Here is a 27,331-nt window from a genome sequence, read left to right as displayed (position 1 = left end):
ATGTCTGATGGAATCCTAATAAAGCTGTCCCAGCTCCAGTATTCTAACTTCCTTCAGGGCCCCACTCAACAGCAGGCATGTCCTGATTTAAGCACACGATCTGGCTTTAACCACACCACAGGCCCCTGGACGCAATGCAGCCACTTTCGCTTACCTATTACACTCACACCTGACTCACTAGCGTAACTCCTATATATATGCCCCACTGCTCACTAAAGCAAGGGATGTGTGTGTCCATGAACTCATATTTCTCACAGAACAGCAGGTTTTCCCATGTGGTGGGATCCCAGCCATTGCCTCTAGCTAGCCACTGCCCCCAGATCCATTCCTTATATCTCCCACAAAAACAGCAAGTGTGTCCATGCACTCAACTACAACCACATCCAGCTAATCTCAGACAGGACGACGATACTCAGCCGATCAGAAAACAGCACCACCAGGTTGCTCGAGGAGGATGTAGACCCCAAAACAATAGAAGGGACTTTACTTAAGTAGGTACCTGCACAGTCATAGCAAAAGTTGTCTTTAAGGTGAACTTATGACATAAAGATTATTATAATATCATTATCATTCATACATACATACCCTTCCAAATGTTTTTTTCTGTATGCAGTGTGGGTAATCACATGTGCAGTTCCACTGAGGCTGGGACCTCTCCCCTATTTCCTAGTCCCTTAACAAACCCCTCCTTCCTTTTTAATATTCAGCATTTCTCCTGTGTAATCAGCATCATTACACTATAAAATTGCCTGTATTTTCTTACTAAGCTGCTGATTCTTCTTGGAACTTAGCCCACTTCATGAGAGGCATCAAATTCAAGGCCTGTACTTGGATTAGAGGTGGTCGAACTCTGAATTGAGACAGTTTCACCAGAACACATCATGAAACAGCAACAGTTTGTGGCATCCCTGGATGGAAAGAGTCTCTGACTCTGACCCTACCTTCATGTGGAACAGAGTCTCTGATTCAGACCCCCTCGAATCCAAAGGCAAGACTGTCTTTTTCCTTTCTCTTAGCAGGGAGGTCCTTCAAGAACCTAGGAAGGCTTTACTGGATCACTTGGGGCCTAGTGTTTAAGGCCCTTGTGGCTGCCAAATTCCTTCTAGACAGAGGATGCTCTCTTTGGGAATTTTGCTGGGAGTTCTTTTTGAACTCATTTTTTTTTCTCATCCTTCTGGTGAGACTCCACTGCAGAGATGAACATGGCTCTGGGGGGATTTCCTTACCTTACTGGCATTCAGTCCCAGCTCTCATCCCACAGGACTAAGCTGTAATACAGCCTGGTCACAACATAATCCAGAGGACCAAGAAAAGTTATCACTATCTGTGCTTTCTGTTCACATTTGTCTGCTCTTTGTCTGTGTGAAAATCTCTGAGTCTGCCACCTTGTAAGATTTTAAAGGCAGCCAGCCAGAAAAGAAAAACTTCTAGCTAGAAAGATTGATGAGTTTTCTTATTGAGTAAAAGATTATTGGCAGAACAAACAAACAAACCCCAACATTTTCTCTCTCTCTCTCTTTCTCTCTCTCTCTCTCTCTCTCTCTCTCTCTCTCTCTCTCTCTCTCTCTCTTTCTCTCTCTCTCTCTCTCTCTCTCTCTCTCTCTCTCTCTCTCTCTCTCTTTCTCTCTCTCTCTCTCTCTCTCTCTCTCTCTCTCTCTCTCTCTCTCCTTCCTTGGATTCTGGCCAAGTTCTGGAGGTGGAGAAACAGATGGAAAAAAAGAAGGGGGAAAATTTTCCCCCAGATCTATCTAAGAGAAAAAGGGTAGCTTCACTGATCAAATAAAGGCAGGTTCCAAGGCTGCACTTTGGAATAGGACTAGCACTTAACCCTATCCTGCATCACAGAAAGAGAAAAGGTTTGTGTGAATCAGGACACAACCAAAAGTAACTGTGTTTGGAATGTCTCCCTAGAACTTAGAGAGTCTTGCAAACTATTAAGTTAAGTCCTGGTCAATTTCATAATAACTTTTAAATCAGCATGTGTGTTAAAATTGGAAACTTGACTAAATTATATGAGACTTAGTCTTTTTTTAAAAAATCACAGAGACCTCTGGGTAAATTAATAAGCTATCAGTTCCTTATTGTGGAACCCAGACTTGAACTAAATTAAACATGCTCTTAAGTGTGATAATAGGGGTGCATTTGTGTTACCATTAAAATCATAACCCCAGAGTCTGTGTAATATCATTTGGAATAGAGATCCAGGCAATTGAATTCATTCTGATTGAAATGTTGTTTCTCCTAATTTGGTGTTTAAGATAGGAGAAAATTTATTATACTCTTTGATACTAAGATAAATTTGGAAAATGCATAGGTCTCAAAAAGACATCCCTCAAAGACAAAGCTTTGAACTCTCAAGTGTGGGGGAGAGGGGACTAGGCACCACTGGATCTTTTCCAGAGTCCCACTCACTTTGACTGGCAAGTTCAAAGCTCCCACTCTCGAAAAAGGTTTTAAGGGATGGACACGGAAGTTTATTTGAGTTAAAGTTCAAAAAACCTCTTAAGACCCTTTTCTCTGTGGTCCCAGTTCTGACCAGGCTAGGGCTACAGTAAAAAGTTAGAACAGCTAAAAACATTTTAGAAGATTATGTTAACTCTTCTCATCCCAGATCAGATTAAGAAAAAGTGTGCTGGAGAATGGTAGGAAATTGGAGTCACCATCTCTCACCTGGAGAAAAGAAGGAGGAGAGAGGGGCAGCAGCTACAACTGGGACCCCACTGGCAAGGGCCCTGGGCCACTGAGCACCCTGGAATCGGCTCCTCTGGGGCAAGCAGCCCCAGCCTCAGCAATGTTTAGAACTGTGAGGAGAGGGGGAAAGGGGATGGGTCAGGGTAAGAAGGTAACAAGGTAAGAAGCCAGGCAGCCTCTGCACTTGGCAAGTCCAGCCTTCTATGAATAATTTTTACATGTGATGATTTGGAAATGCAATTGAAGTCATTTAAAGTTTACTGTTTGTGTTATGGTATCTTAAAAATTGTATTGTAAAATTCTCTATTGTAAAATTTGAGTGATGATTCTGAGCCACAAATGATGTTAGAATGAAGCAATTTTTAATCTAAATTTTGTTGAAACTAAAGGAAAGTGGAAAAATTGTTTAAAACCAGTTATATTATTAAGCACTGTTAACCCTGTTCCACAGCTAAAACAACTTGGCTCTCACTTATGAAAATTCTAAGATTGTTAAATAAGTTATTTGGGATTATTATTATTGTAATGTTAAAACCTAAAATTGATCCCATAGCAGCTGTAAGGGTAGAGAGATAGACAGTCTCTGCTACCCTCCCTTAGGAAGATGACCAAAGTCACCTCCAATGTAGGACTATAGGGGGTGACCAAAGGCCACATGTGCCAGCTACCATATACTAGGATCCTAGAATTAAAATACAGGAACCCTGAAAAATTTCCTGTTAAGGGAAAAGAAAAATCAGGGCAAAACAAATTAAGTTAAGATTGAACATAGGGGCCTTGCCATGCAGAAAGTATGTGTTTTTCATCAGTCCATAAGGAGAATATCATAGGTTGGACAGGCAGATCAGTCCCTTCTTTGGGGTCCCTGTCGATTCCCCTTATTTGCAAACTTGCTAGATCCCCAGAAACCACCTAGGTGGGCAAGATCATCAGCCCCAGGTATCAGCAAATTATCACAATAAAGGTATCAGGTATCACAATAAAGATGATAACTTGGCAAAATGCCTATGTGGTTCTGTGTCACAAAATATATGAGATTCTCCACATAGAAGGTAGAAGAAGTAAAATATTTATTCAGACACCAGAGGACCAGATCCCATAACCAAGCAAGCAGCTCCCACAACCAGTAGGCCCACTTTATCATAACAGCAAGGAACTTAAAACACAATGTCACAACATGGAACCTTGACATCCTAAAACCATCTGCACCCCTGCTGGGGCTTTCCCCAAAACTCACTCACAGTTACCACATGCCTGCTCTTTCCCTCAGCTCTGTCACAAGTGCTCTCTCAGCAATTTCCTTTACCTTTCAGCAAGCTCCTCCCATCACATATGACTTAGGCTTCCTGTGACCTAAGCAGGTCACATGGCCTATTGGGTGGGAAAGATCTTCAATCTAAAGGAAGAAAAGGAAAGAAAAAGAAGCTTGTTTGGGTTATGGAGTTCCTAAACAATAAACTTGGCATGCTCAGAATTTGCAAGTTTCTGTATATATTAGGAAGGCAGAATTTATGATTTCAAAGAGAATCTCATATGTGCCTAAAAGGTCCGGAATCGCAGGATATAAGGAATTCTCTAGGCAGAAGGCAGGAGAACTAAAGCATGTATTTACACTCCACAATAACAAGCCCACAAACCAGCGTCCCCATTTTGATATTTTCATCAAAAGCTTCCAGGCCCAATAAGTCCGCCTTATAAGAGTAACTAGGAGGCCACAGAGAAGCGAGATGGTATAAGGCAAAATCGTATACATGCTTCCCCTCTACGGTAAGAAGATTACCCACTAGCCTCTAGTCAGCTCTGCTACCAGCAGCTCAGCTTCGGCTGTAGGCGTCTCTGGCTCCAACCGGAAAAGGAAAGGAGGATCTTCAAGCTGTCCTCTCCCCTCTTATAGAGTTTTTGACATCATCAAGTGCCGCCTGAACAACCAGGGCCGATTGGTTCTTGACTTGGCCCCTCCCCCAGCATAGACCACGTTAACACACCTCCCCTCAGCCAGCGCCACGACTCATCACACAGGAAGCTCTGGTCCTGCCCCGGAAGAGCAAGCCCCAGCATCCAGGGAAGCTCAACGAGGCGAGCTGAGTCATTCAAAGAAAACAAAGTCCATTCTGGCTGCAGCAGGTGAGGGGGGAATGAGTGAACCTTGCTCTCATCAGATTCGGCCTGAGGAGGGAATACCATACATACTCAGTTGGGTATCTTACCCCACAGGAAAGAAGAGGGAGGAAGATAAAAAAAAATAAAAGGGGGGGATGATGAAGGGGAGGGCAGATGGGGGTGGAGGTAATCAAAACAAACACTTTGGAAAGGGGACAGGGTCAAGGGAGAAATTCAATAAAGCGGGATGGATTGGGAAGGAGCAAAATGTAGTTAGCCTTTCACAACATGAGTATTGTGGAAGGGTTATACATAATGATACATGCGTGGCCTAGGTTGAAGTGCTTGACTTCTTAGGGAGGGTGGGTGGGAAGGGAAGAGGGGAGAGAATTTGGAACTCAAAGTTTTAAAAAACAGATGTTCAAAAACAAAAAAAAAAGTTTTTGCATGCAACTAAAAAATAAGATACACAGGCAATGGGGCGTAGAAATTTATCTTGCCCTACAAGAAAGGAAGGGAAAAGGGGATGAGAGGGGAGGGGGGTGATAGAGGGGAGGGCTGACTGGGGAACAGGGCAACCAGAATATATGCCATCTTAGAGTGGGGGGGAGGGTAGAAATGGGGAGAAAATTTGTAATTCAAACTGTTGTGAAAATCAATGCTGAAAACCAAATATGTTAAATAAATAAATTTAAAAAAAAAATTTAAAAGGCTACTACTACAAAGATGGCAGTGAAATGTATCATCTGCACATTGCTTTGATTAAAAGGCCTACTACACTCTGTGTTTATGTATTTTCACAGTTAGTTACTCCTTTGAACATGATTGTTCCATGTACAATTCTTTCCACAGTCTGCTACATTTAGTGAGAATGTATGAAAGCCATGGCAGTGGCTCCAGTAACTAGGTTATAGTGTCATCTGGCAAGAAAGCCCTATGAGACTATTGATGTTTAATTCTACCCCTTATTCAGCAATTCAAGAATGAATTAACCAGAGACAATACAATGCTACCTGAAAAATATTAATATCTAACACTACTAACCATGTGCTTTAGGGAAAGAGACACTTATGAAATTCAAAATATTGAATGATATTCATATTTCAAGTATATAACAACCCACAAGTTACCATACTCAACAAAAATACCAGCCTATGTCCATGATATATCCATATTCAAGAAATACTTGTACCTTCAAAGAAAGTAAAGCTAGGTGAGGTGGAGCCCAGGTAGCAGAGAGAAACCACGAAGTTTCCTGAGGTCTCCCCAGTTTCTCTCAGAAACTACATTAAATCAGGCATCTAAAAAGATTCTGGATCAACAGAACCCATTAAAAGATGGAGTGAAAGAATTTTCCACTTTAAGATAATTTCTGAAGTCTTCAGGAAAGGTCTTTCTCATTTGGGCAAAAGGGAAGTACAGTCAAGTGCTGATGGTGTCTGGGCAAGCCAGTGGGAAGATGCTTTTAGTCAATGGCACAGATCAGCAATCAAGGGCTCTTTGGTCCTGGCTCAGCAGGCCAGCAGTGAGGCTTCCAGCTCCAGGGCAGAATGCAAAGTGTGAGCCCAAGAAACCAGGCATAACAGGCATGACTAGGCCAGGCCACCCTGAGTGCAGGAGGTGAGGCCCAGCATGGAAAGCCAGTGACCAGGTCCCAGCCCCCCACCACAAGAACCATGTCTTAGCGCCCCCAGTGCCGCAGGAACAGAGCTCAATTTGAAAAGTCACAAAATAGGATGAAAAATGAGGAAGAAACAGAAGGAATCCCTGATCATAGAAAGCTACTGTGGCTACAGGGAAGATCAAAACACAAACTCAGGAGAGGATATCAAAATATCTACATTTAAATGTAGGTATGTAAATGTAAAGTGTCAGAGGGGAATATGAGTTGGTCTTAAACTCATAAAGTCCTCTTGGAAGAGCAAAAAGGATCTTAAAAATCAAATAAGAGGGGGAGAAAAAATGGGTAAAGAAATGAGAGTTATGAAGGAGAATTATGAAAAGAGTTAACAGCTTAGAAAAGGAAACACAAATGGTGACTGCAGAAAACAACTCCTTAAAAAATAGAATTGACCAAATTAAAAAAAAACAGTCCACTGATGAAACCAGTCCTATAAAGGTAGAATTGGCCAGATGGAAAAGAGGTACAAAAGCTCATTGAAGAAAATAATTTCTTAAATGTTAGAACTGGGCAAGCAGAAGCTAATGACTCTATGAGACATCAAGAATCAGTCAAACAAAATCAACAGAAGACAAAAACAGAAGAAAATGTAAAATACCTGATGGGAAAAACTACTGACCTGGAAAATAGATCCAGGAGGAGATCATTTAAGAATTATTGGACTACCTGAATGACACCATCAAAAAAGGTCCTGAACAGCATCTTTCAAGAAATTATCAAGGAAAACTTCCCTGATATTCCAGATTCAGAGGGTAAAATAGTCCTTGAAAGAATCCATTGATCACCTCCTGGAAAAGACTCCAAAAGGAAAATAGTAGCCAAATCCTGGAATTTTCAGGTTAAAGAGAAAATGCTGCAAGCTACTAGAAAGAAATAATTTGCATATCAAGGAGCCACAATCAGTAAAATATAGGACTTAACAGCTTCTATATTAAAGGACTGGAGGGCTTGGAATATGATATTCCAGAAGGCAGGAGCTTGCGTTACAATCAAGGATCCAGCTAACCAGCAAAATTTAGCATAATGTTTCAAGAGAAAACATGGATATTCAATGAAATATGGAGACTTTCAAACTTCCCTGTGAAAAGATGAGAGCTGAACAGAAAATTCAATTTTCAAATTCAGGACTCAAGTGAAGCATAAGAAGATGAATAGGAAAGAAAAAAACCATGTTATTCAATAAGAATTGACCGTTTACATACCCACGTGGGAAGATGACTCGTAATTCTTGAGAAGTGTGTATCTATCACGGCAGTTAAAAGGAGTAGATATAGCCAGAAGTGTGTGGGTACAAGTTGATTTTGATGTGATGACATAAAAAAGTGAAGGTGTGAAAAAAGGATTTTACTGGGAGAAGAAGAAAAGACGAGACAGAAAAGGGTAAATTACATAACATGAAGAGGTACAAAAGACCTATCAGAGTCGAGGTAAAGAATGAAGGGTGTGAGCATTATTTGAACTTTATTCTCATTGGATTTGTTTCAAAGAGGGAATAACATACACACTCACTTGGGTACAGACATTTATCTTACACACAAGGATAAGGGGAAAGGGGAAAGAAAAGGGAAAGGGTACTGAGAGAATGGAGGGCAGAAAGGAAGGTGGAAGTAGGAGAGGTAAGGGGAAAGAAAAGAGATGGGGCAGAAGAAGGGAGGGTGGATTGAGGGAAATGGTAGTCAGAAGGAAAATATAGGTGAGGAGGGGACAGGCTGAAAGGAGAGATAAAAGCATAAGCAAGAGGGAAAATAGGATGAAGTGAAATACACAGTAATCATAACTGCAAATGAGACGAACTCTCCTATAGAATGGAAACAGACAGCAGAGTGAGTTGGAAACCAAAATCCTACAATATATTCTTTACAAGAGACACATGTGAAGCAGAGAGATACACACACAATAAAGGTTGGAGCAGAATACATTATGCTTCAGCTGAAGTTAAAAAAAGGAGGGCTGGTAACCCTGATCTCAGACAAAGCAAAATCAAAAAGAGAACTAATTAAAAGAGATAAGGAAGGAAACTACATCTTGCTCAAAGGTTCCAGAGACACCGAAGTAATATCAATGCTCAACATAGATGCACCAAGTGGCATAGCATCCAAATCCTTAGAGGAGATGTTAAGATGGCAAAACTATATTAGTGGGAAACCTCAACCTCCCCCTCTCAGAACTAAATAAATCTGACCACAAAATAAACAAGAAATAACTTAAGGAGGTGACTAGAATTTTAGAAAAATTTTGAAAAATTACATAAGACTGACCTCTAGAGAGAACTGAATGGGGATTAAAAAGGTATATACCTTTTTCTCAGTGGTACATAGAACCTACACAAAACTTGACCATGTATTAAGGCACAAAACCCTCACAATGAAATGCAGAAAGGCAGAAATATTAAATGCATCTGATTATGATGCAATAAAAAATTGTGTGTTATAAAGGCCCATGGAAAGACAGGCTAAAAACTAATTGGAAACTAAATAATCTAATCATACAAATTGTGTTGGTCAAACAAGAAATCATAGAAACAATAAGTTCATCAAAGAGAAAAACAACTGTGAGACAACATACCAAAACTTATGGGATGCAGCCAAATCAGTTCTTAGGGGAAATTTTATATCTCTAAATACTTCTGTGAATAAAATACAGATCAGTGAATTGGGCATGCAACTAAAAAAGCTAGGAAAAGAACAAATTTAAAATCCCCAATTATAAAGCAAATTAGAAATTTTGAAAATGAAAGGAAAGATTTATAAAATTGAAAGTAAGAGAACTAATGAATAAATAAAACTAAGAGCCGGTTTTCTGGGAAAAAAATAAAATAGACAAATATATGATTAATTTGATTAAAAACAAGAAAGAAGAAAACCAAATTACCAGTATCAAATATGAAAAAGATGAATTAACCACCAATGAAAAGGGAGTTTAAACAAAAATTGGGAGCTATATGGCCTGACTATATGCCAAGAAATCTGACAATCTATGTGAAATGGATGAATATTTACAAAAATATAAATTGCCTAGATTAACAGAAGAGGAAATAAAATACTTAATCCCAATGAAGAAAAAAAAATCCACATCAATGACCTACCAAGTAAAAAATCTTCAAGGCCAGATGGATTTATAAACAAATTCTACCAAACATTTAAAGAACAATTAATTTCAATTCTTTAAAAACTATTTAGAAATATGGATAAAGGAAGAGTCCTACCAAATTCCTTTTAAGACACAAATATGGTGCTGATACCTCAACCGGAAGAGCCAAAACAGAGAAAGAAAGTTATAGACTGCCCTAAAGAACATTGATGCAAAAATTTTAAATAAAGTATTAGCAAAGACATTACAGCAATTTATCACGAGGATAATACACCATCACTAGGTGCAATTCATACCAGGCATGGAAGGCTGGTTCAATATCAAGAAAACTATCAGAATAATTGAGTATATCAACAACAAAACTAACAGAAATCATATGATTCTCTCCATAGATTCAGAAAAAGCTTTTGACAAAACACAGCACCATTCCAATTAAAAACAGGAGAGAATATAGGAATAAATGGAATTTTCCTTAAAATGATAAGCAATATTTTCTAAAACCATGAGCAATCATTATATGTAATAGGCATAAGCTAAGACGCATTCCCAATACAATCAGGAATGAAATAAGGATGCTCACTATCACCACTACTATTCAATACTGTCCTAGAAATGTTACCTTTAGCAATAAGAGAAGAAAAAGAAATGGAAAGATTTAGTAGAGGCAATGAGGAAACAAAATCATCACTCTTTGCAGAATATATGATGTTACACTCAGAGAATTCTGGAGAATCAATGAAAAAACTACTTAATTAACAAGTTTAACAAAGGTGCAGGATAAAATAAACCCACATAAATCGTCAGCATTTCTATATATTACCAACAAAGCATAGCAGCAAGAGATAGAAAGAGAATTGTATTTAAAATCACTGTAGACAATATAAAATGCTTGAGAATCTACCTGCCAATACAAACCCAGGAACTATATCAACAGAATTACAAAACACTTTTCACACAAATAAAGTCAGATCCAAACAATTGGAAAAATATCAATTGCTCATGGGTTGGCTAAGCTAATTTAATAAAAATGACCATCGTACCTAAATCAACATACTTATTCATTGCCATACCAATTAAATTACCAAAAAATATTTTATGGAGCTAGAAAAAATGATAGCAAGATTCATGTGGAAGAATAAAAGGTTAAGAAAATCAAATGAAATAATGAAAAAAAAATGCAAAGGAAGGTGGCCTAGCCATAACAGATCTAAAACTATATTATAGAGCAGCAATAATAAAAACTGCCTAAGAAACAGAGTGGGAGATCAGTGGAAGAGATTAGGTACACAAGAAACAGGAGTAAATGACTATACTAATATATTATTTGACAAACCAAAAGACTATTTGACAAAAACTGCTGGGAAAACTGAAAAATAGGATGGCAGAAAGTAGGGATAGATCCAACATCTCACACACTATACAGGGGTGGGAAATCTGTGGCCTTCCTTGTGTGTGGACTTTTGATTGAGTCCAAATTATACAGAACAATTCCTTTTATTAAAGTGAATTGCTATGTGAAGTTTGGATTTGGTCAGAGGACTGCGCTTAAGGACCCAGAGGCCGAGAGGGTCTCAGCGCTGAAGTTTCCCCATGGGTACATGATTTAGACATAAAAGGTGATAAAAGCAAATGAGGAGAGCAAAGAATGGTTTACCTGTCAGACATATGGAGAAGCAAAAAATTTATGACCAAACAAGAGAGAGATAATATTATGAAATGAAAAATGGATCATTTTGATTACATTACATGAAAAAGTTTTTGCACAAACAAAACCAATGTAACCAATATTAGAAAGAAATCAGAAAGGTGGGAAATCATTTTTAGAGCCAGCGTTTCTGATAAAGGCCTCATTTCTCAAATATATAGAGAGCTGAATCAAATTTATAAGAATACAAGTCATTCCCCAACTGATAAATGGTCAAAGGATATGAACAGGAAGTTTTCAGATGAAGAAATTAAAGCTATCTATAGTCATATGAAAAAATGCTCTAAATCACTATCAATTGAAGAAACACGAATAAAACAACTCTGAGGTACCACCTCACATGGATCAGATTGGCTAATATAGCAGAAAAGGAAAATGATAAATGTTGGAGAAAATGTGGGAAAATTGGTACACTAATGATTTGTTGGTGGAGTAGTGCACCGATCCAACATTCTGGAGAGAAATTTGGAAGTATGCCCAAAGGGCTAGAAAACTGTGTGTACTTTTTGATCCAGCAATACCATTACTAGGTCTGTATCCAAAAGAGATCATTAAGAAGGAAGAAAAGGACCCACATGTACAAAAAGAGCAGCTCTTTTTGTGGTGGCAATTGAGGGGATGCCCATCAATTGGCTGAATAAGTTGTGGCATACGAATGTAATGGAATACTATATTATTCCAAAAGACATGCTGAGCAGGCACATTTCAGAAATACTTGGACTTACATGAACTGATGCTTAGTGAAGTGAGCAGAACTAGCAGAATATTGCATACAGGACAGCAAAATTGTGTGATGCGAGGGAGAAAAATTTGGAACTGAAAATCTTACAAAAAAGATTGATGACAACTACCTGTACATGTAATTAGAAAAAATGAAATATTAAAAGTTAAAAAATAAAGTAAACCTGAGTTTGCTTTCTTTCAGAAACCAAGAAAGGAATATACACAACACACACACACACACACACACACACACACACACACACGCACATTAAGCACTGTTAGAAGGAAAGCTTCATTTTCCTATTCCTACATTTAAGATGGAATTGATCATGGTTTAGTTTACTTGCCCTCAAGGAACCGTATTTCAATTGTCCCTCTTTGACTCCTTTTCCTTCTTTTCTTACCCCACTAAGGTTTATGATTCCAGGAACCTATCATATATGCCATGCTTACAACATACTGTAGACTTTTTCAGCTCAAGGCACTCTTTAAATGGTATAGAATCATCTGACACTATTTAATCCTTCAACATATGCTTAGATTCTATTTCAAGTCTGAGGTGGTTTCTCACCATAATGACAAGTTTTTTAATGGGAGAAATTAATGTCATTGAGCCAAGCTAGCATTACTGTGTTCCAAGCATGATCTATGGGAGTAAAACATTGCCATTTCCTTCTTCAGCTCATTTTACTGATGAAGAACTGAGGCAAACAGGGTTAAGTGACTTGTCCAGGGACACACACCAAGCAGATTCCTCCAAAGGGAAAGACTTAACAGACATGGAAAAGCAATAAGGATAGGATTAAGACAGCCACCTGTCAAAAGGAAATAAAGAATATGGATTGGGAGAAGTGTGATTGCATTGATAAAAAGACTCCTAAGAGAAGGAAACTCCCTCTACCAATGAAATTTAGGCTTCTTTCCCTCAATTTATATGAGCAGATCCCAAGCATTCTGAGAGGTATCATGGTACTTTTGTATGTTCAAACAGCAACTGATATAGTAGAGGTGGGGAGCCATTCTAACTTTCCTCAGAGGGGCAGCCTTTCTACTCCCTGGGAAACTTGGAGTGAAACACTTAACTTCTAATAGCTTCAGTTTCCTCATGGGTACAGTGAGGGTGTCAGACTGGATGGCCACTTTCTTTCTGACCTCTTTTTCCAGCTTTACCATATTACTCCTATTTTCTCTATATCCAGAATTCTAAAGCTCTTGTCACTCTATGAGAGTGGGACCTTACAGTGCAATCAAACCCTTTGCATTGGTTTTCATGCCTTTCAATGGTAAGTAATACTTTGTGGGCTTTCATTACATTGTAAACGTCTTTAGAATCCTAAAAATCCAAATTAACTTCCTTAACATCCACAAACTCATGTAATGTTTCAAAGAATAAGGGACATCTAGAAAAGGAAGCTGAACTAATGATATAGAGACTCAGAAAATTAAAATTGTTTTTTCAAGCATATGGACAGACTCTCCTTCAATCAACTGGATTTGTCTTCTAATATCCATACCAATAGAAAGAATGGTTTGAAGTCCTTATAGTGATGTCATATTCATACATTTCACATATTAAAATGAGGACTTATATTGAAAAGTTTTTACTTCGGGGCGGAGCCAAGATGGCGGCTGGAAAGCAGAGACTAGCGTCAACTACCCGCCGAGTCCCTCCAAAAACCTATAAAAAATGGCTCTGAACCAATTCTAGAACCGCAGAACACACAAAACAGAAGAGGGAAGCAGGGCTCCAGCCCAAGACAGCCTGGATGGTCTCTGGGTGAGTTCTATCCTGCACAGATCTGGGAGCAGAGCAGAGCCCAGAATGAGCAGCATGGACCAACCAGACCAGGAGCCGGGCGGAGTGTGTCCTAGTGCCCTGAATCAGTGAGCTGCAGCAGTTATCAGACTTCTCAACCCACAAACACCAAAGACAGCAGAGATGCTTAGTGGGAAAAGCTGCGGAACTGGAAGGAGTTCGCTGTTCGGCCACTGCCCCAGGACAGCGGAGGTTGCTTCCAGCCCCAGGCCTACCTGGTGGGAGGAATTAAGTGGGGGGTCAGAGCAGGAGTGAAGAGCCTGCTGAAGATCTAAGTCCAGTCCGGGTTGGGGGCTCTCGGGGAAGGAGGAGTGCTGGTGTGGCAGAGCTGGCACAACCCCCCCTGGCACCCAGATTCAGTCTCAGACTTTGGATTCTTTCTTTGGTGACAAAGAAGACCAAAACATACAGACAGAAGAAGTTAACAAAGTCAATGAGTCTATAACAAAAGCCTCCAAGAAAGACATGAACTGGTCCCAGGCCATGGAAGAGTTCAAAAAGGATTGGAAAAGCAAGTTAGAGAAGTAGAGGAAAAATTGGGAAGAGAAATGAGAAGGATGAGAGAAAACCATGAAAAACAACTCAATGACTTGCTAAAGGAGAACCAAAAAAATACTGAAAAATATACTGAAGAAAACAACACCTTAAAAAATAGCTCCCAGATCAAGGAGAAAATACCGCAAGCAGCCAGAAAGAAACAATTTGAGTATTATGGAAACCCAATTAGAATAATCCAAGATCTGTCAGCTTCTACATTAAGAGATCGAAGGGCTTGGAATGTGATATTCCGGAGGTCAATGGAGCTTGGATTAACACCTAGAATCACCTACCCAGCAAAACTGAGTATCATGCTCCAAGGCAAAATATGGACTTTCAATAAAATAGAGGACTTTCAAGCTTTCTCAGTGAAAAACCCAGAGCTGAATAGAAAATTTGACTTTTAAACACAACAATTAAGAGAAGCATGAAAAGCTAAACAAGAAAGAGAAATCACCAGGGACTTACTAAAGTTGAACTGTTTTGTTTACATTCCTACATAGAAAGGTGATGTGTATGATTCATGAGACCTCAATATCATAGTAGCTGAAAGGAATATGCATATATATATGGGTATACATATATATACATATGTGTGTGTCTATGTATGTACACACACACAAAAGACACAGGGTGAGTTGAATATGAAGGGATGATATCTAAAAAAAAATAAAATCAATTTAAGGGATAAGAGGAATATATTGAGAGAGGGAGAAAGGGAGAGATAGAATGGGGTAAATTATCTCGCATAAAAGTGGCAAGAAAAAGTGGTTATATAGGAAGGGAAGAGGGGGCAGGTGAGGGGAAATGAGTGAACCTTGCTCTCATTGGATTTGACCTGAGGAAGGAATACCATACATACTCAATTGCGTATCTTACCCCACAGGAAAGAAGGAGGAAGAAGATAAAAAAGGGGGGATCTTAGAAGGGAGGGTAGATGGGGGGAGGAGGTAATAAAAAACAAACACTTTTGAAAAGGGACAGGGTCAAGGGAGAAAATTCAATAAAGGGGGATAGGCTAGGAAGGAGCAAAACATAGTTAATCTTTCACAACATGAGTATTGTGAAAGGGTTTTACATAATGATACACATGTGATCTATGTTGAATTGCTTGCCTTCTTAGGGAGGGTGGGTGGGGAGGGAAGAGGGGAGAGAATTGGGAACTCAAAGTTTTAAAAACAGACATTCAAAAACAACAACAACAACAAAAAAGTTTTTGCATGCAACTTGGAAATAAGATACACAGGCAATGGGGCATAGAAATTTATCTTGCTCTACAAGAGAAGAAGGAAAAGGGGGATGGGAGGGGAGTGGGGTGACAGAAGGGAGGGCTGACTGGAGAATGGGGCAATCAGAATATATGCCATCTTGGAGTGGGGGGAGGGTAGAAATGGGGAAAAATTTGTAATTCAAACTTTTGTGAAAATCAATACTGAAAACTAAATATATTAAATAAATTTAAAAAAATAAAAATGGACTAACTCAAATGGCAAAAGAGCTCCAAAAATTCAATGAGGACAAGAATGCCTTGAAAGGCAGAATTAGCCAAATGGAAAAGGAGGTCCAAAAGACCACTGAAGAAAATACTACTTTAAAAATTACATTGGAGTAAGTGGAAGCTAGTGACTTTACGAGGAATCAGGATATTATAAAAATAACTAAGGAATGAAAAAATGGAAGACAATGTGAAATAACTCACTGGAAAAACCACTAACCTGGAAAATAGATCCAGGAGAGACAATTTAAAAATTACTGGGCCACTTCGAAGCCATGATCAGAAAAAGAGCCTAGATATCATCCTTCAAGTAATTTTCATGGAGAACTGCCCTGATATTCTAGAGCCAGAGGGTAAAACAGAAATTGAAAGAATCCACAGATGACCTCCTGAAAAAGATCCCAAAAAGAAAACTCCTAGGAATATTGTTGCCAAATTCCAGAGCTCCCAGATCAAGGAGAAAATACTACCAGCAGCCAGAAAGAAACAATTTAAGTATTGTGGAAACACAATCAGGATAATACAAGATCTAGCAGCTTCTACATTAAGGGATCGAAGGGCCTGGAAGATGATATTGCAGAGGTCAATGGACCTAGGATTAAAACCAAGAGTCACCTCCCCAGCAAAACTGAATATAATGCTCCAAGGCATAATATGGATTTTCAATAAAATAGAGGACTTTCAAGCTTTCTCAGTAAAAACACCAGAGCTGAATAGAAAATGTGACTTTCAAACACAAGAATCAAGAGAAGCATGAAAAAGTAAACAAGAAAGAGAATTCATAAGGGATTTACTACAGTTGAACTATTTTGTTTACATTCCTACATGGAAGGATGATGTGTGTAATTCATGAGACCTTTCTCAGTATTAGGGTAGCTGAAGGAAATTTACATATATGTATATGTGTGTGTGTTTGTGTGTGTGCGCATTTATGTGTATATATATATGTATATATATACTTATATGTATATGTATATATACTTATATGTATATATACATATATATACATATATGTATATATACTTATATGTATATGTATATATACATATATATGTATGTATATATATATATATAGACAGAAGGCACAGGGTGAGTTGAATATGAAGGAGTGATATCTAAAAAAAAACAAATTAAGGGATGAGAGAAGAATATATTGAGAGAGGGAGAAAGGGAGAGATAGAATGGGGTAAATTATCTCACATAAAAGTGGCAAGAAAAAGGAGTTCTGTAGGAAGGGAAGAGGTAGTAGGTGAGGGGGAATGAATGAATCTTGCTCTCATCAGAATTGACCTGAGGAGGGAATAACATACATGCTCAATTGGGTATCTTACCCCACAGGAAAGAAGGAGAAAGGAGGTAAAGGGGGGGGGGGGGGGGCGCCAATAGAAGGGAGGGCAGATAAGGGGAGGAGATAATCAAAAGCAAACACTTTCAAAAAGGGACAGGGTCAAGGGAGAAAACTGAACAAAAGAGGATAGGATAGGAAGGAGCAAAATACACTTAGTCTTTCGGAACATGAATATTGTAGAAGGGTTTTGCATAATAATCGCCATGTGGCCTGTGTTGAATTGCTTGCCTTCTTAGAGAGGATGGGTGGGGAGGGAAGAAGGGAGAGAATTTGGAAGTCAAAGTTTTGAAAGCAGATGTTCAAAAAACATTTTGCATACAACTAGGAAATAAGATATACAGGAAATGGTGCATAGAAATCTATCTTCCCATAGAAAAAGTGAGGGAAAGGTGGATGGAGGGGAATGGAGTGACAGAAGGGAGGGGTGACTGGGGAATGGGGCAATCAGAATATATGCCATCTTGGAGTGGAGGGAGGGTAGAAATCAGGAGAAAATTAGTAATTCAAAATCTTGTGGAAATCAATGCTGAAAACTAAAAATATTAAATAAATAAATAATGATTAAAGGAAAAAAAAAGAATAACAGCTCCTTGCGGGAAATTGCTGTGTCCTTAGTCATCTTTCCTTAATTACCAGCCCTGTAAGAGGACATGTTTATGTGTGTTTCTTGAATTGATTTTTATTAAATGGAGGAAATACAAACTGAGTTACAAATAGATTATATAGAAAAGTTTTAGAATTCACACCATTTTTACATTAGACATTTTTATCTAACTGGAATTACTCATATCAGTTGATAATAAATTTTGGCAGGAGGCAAAGGGTGGGGGATGGTGGGGAAGGGATGGAAAACCCTGTTTCAGCATCAGTGGAAGGAAAATCCAGATATGGAAACTCCTCCTCTGAATCATCAGATTGGCAAATCAGCAGCAACTTGTGGCCTTACAGAATTGCCTGGTTTTTTTATTGTCACTTTGAATGCTTTGTGTGTACACATCTGAATTCTTTGTATTTATAGATAAAAGAGGGATATGGTGGAGAACCCCTACAATATATGAAGACAAAGACAAGGAAACCCTTCGACATTGCAGAAGGTAACCTTTCACTTTTGCCTATCAGTTTATTAGAATTAGCTTTGTAGCGAACACCAAGAGGAATTGAATGATTTCATTTTAGAAAGTGTACAAGGTTCAAATGAAAACAATCTTCAGGAAAATATCTCTTGCAAATAATCGTTCAAAGTGACCTCAAGCACAAGTCTAAGCAACTAGCATTTAAATCTTAATGGGTACTGCTACAAAGATGGCAGAAGTATACATCATCTACTTGTGTACTGACCAATTCTAATGTCTTTGCTGCTTTCAGTCACTCCACGGGACTTAATTGTGTTATGTAGAATTGTTTCAACAATCCTTTCCATTTATTGAAAAAGGGTGAAAGAAAGCCATTTCAGTGACTCCAAAGACAGTCAAGGTCTACTACAACTTGATAAGAAAGGCTAATGAGATGATTTAGGTTTAATTCTGCTCCTGAACAAGCACATAATTCAAGAACTGACTGGAAAGCAGACAGCTTTACCTGGAGGGTAAAACTTAAAACATCATCCTCCATTTGCTTTAGGAAAAGTTTCTCTTATGAAATTCCATCTGTTGACAAATACCGACATATTCACATTTATAAGGAACCACAACTTTACCACAAGCGATTCAAATACTAGCAAATACATGTTATGTCCATATTCAGAAATTTTTGACTTCCTTCAAAAAAGATAATCCTCTCTCTGAATTTTGACCTCTTTCACTTGCGACACTGAGAAAAGTTGATAAAAAGATGGTAAACCCTATGCTTTTAAGGAAAGCCTCAGTTTTCTACTTCTACATATACGGCAGAATTTATTTGAACCCATCTTACTTGGGCTATATGAACTATTTCTCTAATGCCCCAATACTTATGCTCTTAATTCTTTCCCTGCCTTATTAGACTGATGACATCATGGGATGTCCATGGATCCTATGTTTATAAGGTACTGGAGATTTTTTTTTCAAAAGACATGCTTTTACAGGTAGAGAATTCTTTTAAAAGGGTGGGGGAAGGGAAGATACCACCCCTACAATTACTTCTATACTCTCTTTTTCACCACCGTCCCCTTTTTTTCTGAAGAAATTCATATCAGGAAGCCATGCAAACATTGTGGGATTTTCCAATTGGAATAATTATATCTCTATTAATTGATTTCCTTTCCTTATTTAAGTAATTTTTGGAATTTCATTCTTTGCTCTCAGAGTGAAGCATCAGAATCCATCTTTAAGAGATCAGACAAATGAAATTCCAACCATTAATATGTTTGATCAATTAATTTTATTTAACTTCTCTCGTGTTCAGTTTCTTCAAGTATCACACAAGGTAGTAAGAGCCAAACATCTCTGTATCTTCTCAACTATTAATTATATGGTGCAGAATCTTTCTAGCAATATTATGTGAAAATCTTTCACTATGTCTTTGACTCCATGGGTGTCTCTCTCTCTCTTTGTCTTTGCTCTTGCTCCCCTCCTCTACACTAAGCTCCATACATAGGGCTGCACAATTGAGCAATTAACTCATTGTCACAACAGCAGGTGGAAGTTTAAATGTAGAACGTAAAAGAATGTGCACAATAGTACAATAAAGTTTCTGGACAGTTCTGCCAAGCTAGAGATTCTCTAAAGTCACTACCACTGAGGAAGTAAAATAGTGGTAGGCAAATCAAAATATACAGAATCAGTTCTAAGGAAAGGATCTGCAGTATAACACATGGCATCTTGTTTAGATCAAGCCAGGATAAAGCAGTGAATGATGGTCCTGGGAGAAGCCACCCCTAGAATTTTGACCATTGTTCCTCCAACCTCTATCCATTCCTACATAGTTCCATTCAGGGCAGCTGAAGAAAACGATATGAAATTCACTGGATGAGGATGAGGTGCTTCATGGTCAAAGTCAAGCATTTGCTCTGGCATGTTTTGCTCCCAAATCTTCCAAATCTTTACAAATGACTCTAAATAAATCCAGTAAAATCCAATTGTAAGAATTGTCTTTATGTATAATTGGGGGGAAATACTATTAAAATAAAGGTATGATGGACTTGGCAAGCAAAGCAAAAGAATGGGTAATGATAGGCCTGAGACAGTTGCCTGGGATGGTAAATATGACTCCAGTGATAGAATGAACTCCCACTTGAGGAAACTCCTTCTACCATTGCAATGGGGCATCTTCTCAAAATATTATAGTTAGATGTTTAGAGTAAAGAGAGTTGACCTTCCGAGCATTCAACCTGTAAGTATATATATTAGACAGAGAGGAAAGCATGAACTCTGCTCTTCCTGACTCAGAGAGGGGCACTTACTCCCTAGGAAAATTGTGGTGAGTAACTTCACTTATCTGAACTTCAGTTTTCTTATCAGTACAATGAGAGGGTCAGACTACATGGACTCTTTCTTTGTTGTCTCCCATCCAGCTCTAGAATACTATCGTCATTTTGTCAATTTTTTGTGAAAACAAAGCTCTTTCTGACACTATGTCAGAGTGATACCTGAAATCAGAAACAACCCTTCGCCTTCTTCTCTCCCTTTTCAACGCCAGGTAGCAGTTTGTGGGCTATCTCTTCAAGAGCAACTATTTTGAATTTTTTCAAATTATGAGTTAGGTCAATATTGACAAAAGGCTGATATCTCTAGTGAAAAGGAAAACTCCCATAACTGGTTAGACATATGTTCAGAAAGTGAAAATAGATTTTAGAGATATATGACCTGCCTCAGCCACTATCAATTGGATTCTTCTTCCAGGAACAGTCTAGAATGATGGAGAGGGTCATTCCAGTAAACTCCATTCCCAAAATTGCAGAATTGCTTATTAGTCATTTTAAAACCAGGATTTCATTTTAAATGTATTTACTCACTATTCTAGGAAGGTCAGGCTGTGCCCAGCAACAGCATTTATAGAAGAGACCATGAGTGGTGAGTTTCTTCACTTTTTGCTCTTGCGGATTTCATTCTATATAGAGTTACTGGAGGAGCCTTGAGATGAAAACCAATTTTAATGCAATAGATTCTTTACTGATAGCAGCCTAATCTAGTAAGTAATTTCAAAATGACATTCTTTGAAGAATTCTCCTTGTAAAAGAATAACAACAAATCATTACTCGTCACCAACTTAGGAATACTAAACAAGGATGATCCATGCTTTGGAACCTCCAAAGGACATTCTAGTCCCCCACCAGAAGAGTCCTTCACTGCAGCTGGCACAAGAGTTGCTCCTACACTATCCTTTCTAACTTCGCACCCCCAAAACAATAGGCTTGGTAACCCAGGGTGACCAATATCACCTAGACCAAAGCTACCATTTTCACTTTTCTCTTGGTGCCTAAGGTACTATGGTGCTTCTGTTCAGTTACAGCATGCATTAAGTAGATTTTTGTAGACTACTCCAAGAAAAGGTTATTTATAGTATTATTTGAGTAAAGACTGTGGCCTTCTTCATCTTTCCTTCCTTAGTCCTCCTGGAAAAGTGGATGTCTTACAAATGCTTGCTGAACTGATTTTAATTCAACAGGGGAAGAAAAACCTGAGTTGCACAACGATCATAGAGAAAATTTTAACTTTCAACCCTTTTCTACTTTGGGAATTGCCTGTAGTTGACTTATTAGTCAAGAGAATTGACAAGCCATCCCCTTGGGAATGTAAAGAGGGGTTATAAAAACCTCCCATAATAACTGACACTGATGGAAAGCTTGAAGGTTAGCCCAGAGCTTTGTCTAAGTTATCTTGCTCTACTGTCATGACAACCTTGATGTGATATTCTTCTTACCTTGATTTTCTAGATATGGAAAAAGCCTGAGAGAGGCTGAGTGACTTGCTCACAGTCTTACAGCTAGTTATTGTCTAAGGCTGGATTTGAAGTTAGATATTCCTAACTAACTCCAGTGCTCTGTGCACTTGCATGTCTGAAAGAATACTTTGATTCCAAGGATTTTAGGTGAATGTCACTTGAAATCTAGAATTGTCACTACATAAAATTGACCAGGCTTCCATGCCAGTTATCAGATAGATGACAACCTTTACAAAAGGTGGTTGGTGAACCTTTGATTCTATTCTGGGTGCCCTCACTTACCTGTACTCGGGCTTGGTGTTGTGAATCCACACCAGTCTCCCTAAGGGATTAATTATCCAGCCAACTGAACCTAGGTCTACAAGAGCCAATATTGAGGAATAAGGAACAGCCAGAACACAAGTGATGCACCTCCCTGGCTGGCATTTCTCAGGTTACTTTCGCTGAGCATGGTTTTGATGACACCATTAAGTTGGGGTTAGGTTACTAGAATTTTATGTTGACCAATTAGTATTTGGATTGCTCAAATCCAACTTTAATGGTGTTCAGCAGCCACTGAAGAGGGAGGGGGCGAAGAGAAGTGTCTGGACATAGATCGTGGATGGCTAGCATTGCCAGGAAGGCTGTAAGTCATAGAGGTCAGCCACCTTATCTTGTAGGAGAAAGGCAGCTGGCTCTTGCAGATACCATTAGAGTATTTTTAGTGTTTGACTCACTCAATTCTTCTTACTCATAGAGATAAGTCATGAAAAAGGACACAACACCTCACAAAGGAAAACCAGTCAAAAGAGAAGGATGTTTTCCTTCTTAAGGTAAGATCTTTGGGCATTTATAACAAAATTCTACTGATCAAAACCATTTTCTTCCCACTTGATTTGGACTCTTTGGTATCTGTATAACCATATCAATTTGGCTCCTTGTTGTGGAGTCCTCTTAGTCATGGAAAATTTTTCTTATGTGTCTATGTTGTTCTCATATGAGCCATTAAATAAAGGAAAGACTATGAGAAATGTGAGTTTTGATCTGGGTCCAAATCTTAGTTCTCCCACTTCTTATTATGAATGTAACCTTATTCAAGTCATTTAACCTCTATAGGCCTCACTTTCCTCCTTTCTGGTGGGGAGGAAGGGCGCCCCCCCACCCCACCCCCACGCTGCCCCTCCCGCTGCTGCTGCTCCTGGTGTTCGTGCAAGCACCGTGCGCCCAACGTGCGGGCCGTGTTCTCGTGCCTTGAAGCCCGCGTGGCCTTCGACTTGGTTCTGAAGCCAAGACTGCAAGTGCAGACGCGAGCAACAAGACACGCCTGAGCCCCCTCTCGCCCCTCCTTTCCTGGAGCGTTTACTAGCGCGCAGGCGCGTCAAGAATGCTCGTGCCCTGCTCCCAACCCCCCTAGTCTCTACCCGTCCCCGCCTCTACTACCCCTCGCCAAACCTCCCCAGACTTTTTCTCTTGCGGGCGGGACCGCAGGTGCTGTGCGCCAAGCTGGGGCGTCCTGAGTCACACCTGGAGCCTCTGGAGACGCAGACACCGGGTCTGACCCGCCCATGGTTGAAGCCAACAGTTTTTCCTGCCAAGATTATGGTAAGTTCAGTCATTTTTTTTCTTTCAAGGTCTTGCTAGTAATATTATTGTATTGAGTGAAGTTAAGATTGAACTCCATTTTGGGGGGACTTATTTTTAGGGGTGTTGTGGGGCACAGTGAAGAGAAGGAGTGGCCTGCGGTCAGAAAGACCCGAATTCAAATGTGCCCCCAGACATTTACTAGCTGTGTAACCCTGAGTAAGTCACTTAACCCTGATTGCCTCGGTGTCCTCATCTGTAAAATGACCCGGAGAAGGAAATGGTAAACCACTCCGGTATCCTTGCCCCCCCAGAAACTTTCCAATGGGCTTACAAATAGTCAGACAACTCGAAACAACAACAAAAATATTCAATATGAGTATTTCACATAGAGACACGTGGGATATAACCTATATGCAAATACAAATACTGCATAGAAATATACGTATACATATATGTATTAATATACATATGTTCATACACACAAGTTGATAGCTGAAACGAAAATCCGTTTTCTTTTTTTAAATGAGTATTTTTTTCAATTATCTAGCATTTATTTTAATGTTCTCCCACTTCCCCTACTCCTGCATCCCTAACACTGGGGGAAAAAAGACCCTTGCTACCCAGCAAAATAAATTCCTGTATTGGAGATGAGCAACACTTTGTTTAAAAGGGGACAGAGAGGCTCTTGATTCAGGCCCAGGAGAATAATAGTGGCAAACCGTGGTAGCGTCTTATTTCAGGTAATCCCCATGGGCAGAGTCTAACTATGCCATGCTGGGCTGGGAGGCTCTAACAGTGGCTCTGGAATTGTAACAGTGGAAATAGACTTACAGGCACCAAACACTCCCTGAGAGTCATTACTCATGAGCAAGGTAGAATGCCCAGGACCTGGGAGGCTCAGATCTGAAAAGGGCCTGTCTTACGTTTCACCTGAAGACGCGGAGTTTGTCTTCCAGAAGACATAACCACTGTAGTAACAGGAAAGGCTTTGTACACAAATTCTGTTTCTGATGGCAGCTTTGTGACCCTGGGAAAATTACTTAACCTCTAAGAACCTCCCTCAGGTCCCTTATCTATAAAATAGGAGTCATTGTACTCCTTAGGGCCATTGTGAGATTCCAGTGAGATAATGCAGGGTATTCCAAAAGTCTGAATGCAGTTTAATTGGAAAAACATTAAGAATTTGGGGATACTCTGTGAAATACCATATAAATGTGAACTACTTATTATTGTTGTCGTTATTTTAGGTTGTGCTAATTGTCCTGTCCACTATCCATTTGCCTGGAACAAAGCCCGGCTCATTCTGGGGAGACTTTACCATGATTTTGAGGATTCACCACAATTTTAAGGGCTTGAGTCAGTTTTCACCCGATGTGACATAATTCATGAGTTGAAGATGAACCCGAATCCTATGAAGCCATACCGAGGGCTTTGAGTACAGGCTGGATGATGGATTGTATCTTTTGTCCAAGAAACAATCAAGGTAAGTTTAGAAAAATTGGACACAAGGAAAAACCTTTTTTTTAGTCCACTGAAACTCATGAAGGCCATTTACTAAAGCATGAAGACTGTACCAACATTTGTCAAATCATGATGTATTTTACGGTACTGTGGGGTGATATTTATAAAATCATAGAATTAGAGATTCCAAGCAGGAAAGAACCTTAGAGTCCCTTGAGACCAACCCCCTCATTTTACAAATTAAGGAATTGAGGCACAAAAAGTTTACCTGACATAGCCAGGTTCACACAATTAGTAAAGCAGGATTGGAATCCAGGTCTTCACAACTCTGTGTCTAGTGTCCTATCCATTTTGCCACCCTTGTCTCTGTCTCTTTTTAGGATCTGAGCAATACTTCCTTTAAAAAAAAACTTTTATCAGCATAGGCTATTAATGATCAAATAAAATAATATTTTAAAGCACTTAGCACAGTGCCTGGAACATAATGAGCTCTTAAAAAATGCTTGCTCCTTTTTCCTTTTCTTTATTATCACCTGGATTTTAAAATCTGTCTCTCCTCTTTCTGTCCTCCAGAGAATCATCCTTTGTATCAGAGAATGAAGGAGGAAGAAAAGCAGTTGAGCCAAACCAATCCACATCTCAGTGGTATCTGATATTCTATATAGCATAGTGTGTCCAGAAATAATTCTTTCCCTCTGCCCCGTGTATGGTTCAGCTATTTCCGAAAAATTTCCTGGCAGCGAGGTGGTGCAGTGGATAGAGCCCTGGGCCTGGAATCACGAAGGCTTGAGTTCCTTCCTATTGCACATCAGCCACTAGTTGTGTGAGATAATAACTGTAAAAGGGCTTAGCACAGTGCTTGGCCCATAGCAAGTACTATATAAATGTTAGCTATTATGTGTTATTATTTGTATTTCCAGAAAAACTAGAGCAAATTTTGTCAGAAGTACACATTTTATGGATGTTTTCAGGAGAGTTGTAAAAAGATGTTAAGGGATAGAGCTCATATTACCAAAAGGGAGCAGTCTTAGAAGTCAGGTGGAAGGCACGGACAGAGACACAGAATTGTTCAGTCATCAGAGCTGCACTGCCCACCTCCCAGTTCTTTGCCTGCCCATGACAGGGTTCACAATACGTACTGTCTTAACATACTTGCATGTGGGTTCGCATTCTGTTTGTGTAAGGTAGATATCTGGGGGTTGGGATTGTTTGTATGAGGAGTCTGGACCTGGGATTTTTCTTTAAATTTCCGTTTTATTTGAGTCTTCCCAAAAGCAAAAGCCTCATCTTCAAGGACTGTTAAATTCCCAATACGAAAGGGCAGTTAGTAGGGAGGCAGCTATAACTTCCCTGGGAGGTAGCCTGTCCTGTCTTCTCTGATCTCTGGGCTCACTTTGGGTCATAAAGTACCATGATACCGGAAGGCATTTACCCTACCCTTTCTCTGTGTTTCCTTGTGGCACAGATCAAAGAGCTCAGTGTGGGAACTGGTGTGTGCAGGAAGCGTCAGGAGCCTGATTGACTGCACGTGGTGTCCAGTGGTGGGAAGGAGACTTCACCAAAAGTATGATACCTGCAGACATGGTCCCACAGGCCAATATTCAGAGCTAAGAATGTCCACAATGACTGGTTTAATCTTCAGGTTCCCAGCTGAGACCAGGACATCCAGTTTCTTTCAGAGTCACAGGAGATTGTCACCTGCATGGACCTCCCTACAGCAGTGACCTGTGCTGGAAACCACCTATGGAGTGTATCCCTTGATGGTAATGACCCTCATTACAAGGGCCAACTCTCTGGTGCTGGGGAACACCCATGGGCACCTAGCAGAAACTGACATTTGGCAAGGGTGCCTAGTGTATGTATTAAAGCGTACAGCAGGCAACATTTGGGGGCCACGGTGCCAGCCGATTCAGCCCATTCTTGCCTCCTGTGACTTGGACTGAGTTCTGCCGGTATATCAACTTTGAGAAATTCTGGGATTGGAGCACAAGGTTTATCTAAAGTCACAGTTGAACTGTCTCTTCTTGTCAATCAGGGATAGCTGGGAGGATGAGCCCAGAAAGCCAGTCCCAGTCCCCTCTGGAGAAAGAGAAACTGATGAGTTATGGGACTCCCCGAAGTCCGTGGTTGCTGGGGCCAACAGGAGACAAAGACACCTTGGGGTCCAGGCTGGGGGGTGTGGAGAGCCAACTATATCATGTTTAGGTCTCTTGGACCTCTGCAAGCAACCTCCTAGGCTTCTGCAAGGCAAGGCCATTTGA

General features: G+C 39.7%; 1 pseudogene; it reads left to right on the top strand.

Annotated features, from left to right (window-relative positions):
* On the top strand, positions 1 to 27,331 carry LOC118837277 (annotated as a pseudogene).

This window comes from Trichosurus vulpecula, chromosome 2 (assembly GCF_011100635.1).
Source record: "Trichosurus vulpecula isolate mTriVul1 chromosome 2, mTriVul1.pri, whole genome shotgun sequence".
In the NCBI taxonomy this organism is placed as follows: Eukaryota; Metazoa; Chordata; class Mammalia; order Diprotodontia; family Phalangeridae; genus Trichosurus; species Trichosurus vulpecula.
This window is presented reverse-complemented; position numbering and strand designations above follow the sequence as displayed.